At 60.5% G+C, this 3,104-nt stretch overlaps 1 pseudogene; it reads left to right on the forward strand.

Moving 5' to 3' along the window:
- The first annotated feature begins 2,192 nt into the window (after window positions 1-2,192).
- On the forward strand, window positions 2,193-2,311 carry LOC142863335 (uncharacterized; annotated as a pseudogene).
- Window positions 2,312-3,104: the final 793 nt, after the last annotated feature.

A 3,104-nucleotide genomic window follows, 5' to 3' on the forward strand; every position in this document is an offset into this window, starting at 1 on the left:
CCGGTGGGTGTCTGCACTTTTGTGCTGGGCACCCCAGGGAGGCCCGGGGGCTGGCTGGACAACGCGGTCTGCTGGGCGGGGGGGTTTGGAGGAGCAACTGATGCCCTTTGCACTTTGGGTAGCAAGTGTCTGAGGTGTCTCTGATCCCTGCACCATGTCGGGGGGGAGGGGGGCAGGAGGAGGAGGAGGAGGAAGAGGAGGAGGAAGGGGGGGGCCGTGACCTGCAGTCGTGTTCCCGGGGTGGCACGGCATGTGGCTTCTTCCACGGGATGCTTGGCCTGGGCTCCCTGCACCTGGGCCTTTGGAGGACTGGCCCTGTGCTTGCCAACACTTCCTGCAGGGACCCAGAGCTGGGAGGTTGCATCTCTCAGCCCTGGGTCGGGCAGAGTCCCAGCGGGCCATGCCCACAACCTCTCTCAGCACGGGTCCCCCAGAAGGCTCCTTTGGGACCAGGATTCTCTTGCGGGTGACTCTTTAAGGTCTGGCCCCTGGATGGAGGGGCACCAGGACTAGAGGTGCAGGAAGGGGAAGGGGGTGGCCATGCGAGGGGACACTTTCAGGCCAAGTCCCAGCTTCAGCCTGATCCTCCTGGGAGCCCCGGGGTGGACATCACACCTCCTGGTTGTCCCGCTCTGAGACAAGGAGCCGGGCTTCGCATTCCCACAGCAGCCAGTCGTGGGCTGAGGACACCTGGGGCGTTGGGAACTCCCTGGCTTCTCCTTGGTTTAACATCTGGAGCTGCTTGGGAATTGTGCCGCCACACACACCCGAGTGCAGGTGTCTTCTGCACAGACTGCGGGCCTCGCTCTTCTGAATGCCGCTAGCTCGCCACCCACCCACGGGTGAACCTGGTCAGGGTACTTTCTCTCAGGGGCAGACTCTGATCCGGGCGGGCTACCGGTGTCTCTGTTTGCTCCTTTCTTTCTTCCATTTCGGGAAAGGCTTCCTTACTGGGTGTGGAAATCTCCTATGCCTTTCCTCGCCTATTCTGTCAGCTTTCAAATTCTCTTTCAGGCCGGGCGCGGTGGCTCAAGCCTGTAATCCTAGCTCTCTGGGAGGCCGAGGCGGGCGGATTGCTCGAGGTCATGAGTTCGAAACCAGCCTGAGCAAGAGCCAGACCCGGTCTCTACTGTAAATAGAAAGAAATTAATTGGCCAACTAATATATATAGGAAAATGAGCCAGGCATGGTGGCGCATGCCTGTAGTCCCAGCTACTTGGGAGGCTGAGGCAGAAGGATTGCTTGAGCCCAGGAGTTTGACGTTGCTGTGAGCTAGGCTAACGCCACGGCACTCACTCTAGCCTAGGCAACAAAGCGAGACTCTGTCTCAAAAAAAAAAAAAAAATTCTCTTTCAGTTGCCACCCTCACAGATGGATTAGGAAACTCTTTCCGGTGCACTCATTAGTGAAATGACCTCAATGAAGCTGGAATCCAATATCTAATCGCCCATTTTTGGCGAGTCCACACGCCAGGGTGGTTGGGGTCCAATGCAGCCCCGGCCAGGCCTAGGCCCCTTGGACTGGGCCACAGGAGGACACAGAGGAGGGTCCCGGCCCCCACGGTAGCGGTGCGGGCAGTTCCCCAAGGGCTTGGGCGTTTTCCAGAGGTAGGAGATGGAGGGGACTGATTTCTTCAGCGCCCCACAGACCAAGCCACCCCACCCCACCCATGGGACACATCCCGAGAGAGAGACACGCCCCATACACTGGCTCCCCTCCCCCATGCGCTGTGCCCCAGCCCTGACCCGGGGGAATAGGCGGCCGCCCACCCACAGGGCGGGGGGCACAGCTGAAAGGGGTTGTGGGGGAGGGCGGCCCCTGGCTGGGGTCAAAGGGCGAGCGTCCCGCGCGTGCGCAGTCAGCGGCAGGCAGCGACGCGCTGGGGGTGGGCAGCGGGTAGGTGAAGGAGGCCGGGCGAGGAGACGAGGGGGGCTGGGAGGGCTCCACCTTGGCGAGTCCAGCCGTGGAGGCGCATCTTGTGTGGGTGTGAGTGAGTGTGAGTGTGTGTGTGTGTGTGTATAGAGAGACAGCCCCCGCCCCGCCCCGCCCCGCCCCGCCCATCACCCCCGTCCCTGGGAGCCCGCGGGACCCGGCCGGGGAACTCAACCGGCCCGGCCCGGCGCGGGAGGCGGCGGCGGGGAAGCCCAGAGAGGCTCGGCTTCTTGAGCGGGGCAGGGGCGCCCTCCGCCGCCGTCTAGGGCCACACCACCCTGAACGCCCCCGATCTCGTCTGGTCTGGGAAGCTAAGCAGGGTCGGGCCCGGTTAGTACTTGGATGGGAGACCGCCTGGGAATACCGGGTGCCACAGGCTGCTGTTTTTTTTTTTTTTTTTTTTTTTTTGGCCTCTTGTTCTGTCCCCTTTCTGGGAGCGCGGCGGCGGCCCGGGGTGGGGGTCACCCCCACCCTCAGCGCCCGCGCGGTGCCTGGCGCCCCAGCCCGCACCGTGGGGCCTCCTCTTGTCCCAAGCCCCGACACCGCCGCTACGCGGCAGCATGCGTGGCATCTGGACTGTCAGGTCTCAGACCAAAGGTCTGCTCTGTGGGAACCGACACGCTGGAGGAAACCTTGAGAGTCTGAGAGGGGAGGGAGTTCCAGAAGAAGGCCAGGATGTCATTTTGAGGGAGTATGTGACCAGAACTCGTCCCGTTGCTTTTGGGGTTCTATGGGCTACACGCAGGAATCTTTGGTGGTGGCACCTGATGTTGGGGGATCCGGAGTCACACCCAGACCTGCTCCACAGGCCTCCTTTTACTTTTCTCTTCGGATTCATTATTTTTAAAAAGTGTCTCTTACCTCTAGGATTGCATTTTCTTTTCTCTCTCTCTTCAAGCAGATGATGGGAGTACAAGTATTCAGGTGACATGTGACGCCCTTGCCCCCCTCCCCCCTGCGTTCTTTTTTTTTTTTTTTTTTTTTGAGACAGAGTCTCGTTTTGCTGCCCAGGCTAGAGTGAGTGCCATGGCGTCAGCCTAGCTCACAGCAACCTCAATCTCCGGGCTCAAGCAATCCTGCTGCCTCAGCCTCCCGAGTAGTTGGGACTACAGGCATGCACCACCACGCCCGGCTGTGTTTTTCTATATATATTAGTTGGCCAATTAATTTCT

The sequence above is a fragment of the Microcebus murinus genome, chromosome 21 (assembly GCF_040939455.1).
Source record: "Microcebus murinus isolate Inina chromosome 21, M.murinus_Inina_mat1.0, whole genome shotgun sequence".
Lineage (NCBI taxonomy): Eukaryota > Metazoa > Chordata > Mammalia > Primates > Cheirogaleidae > Microcebus > Microcebus murinus.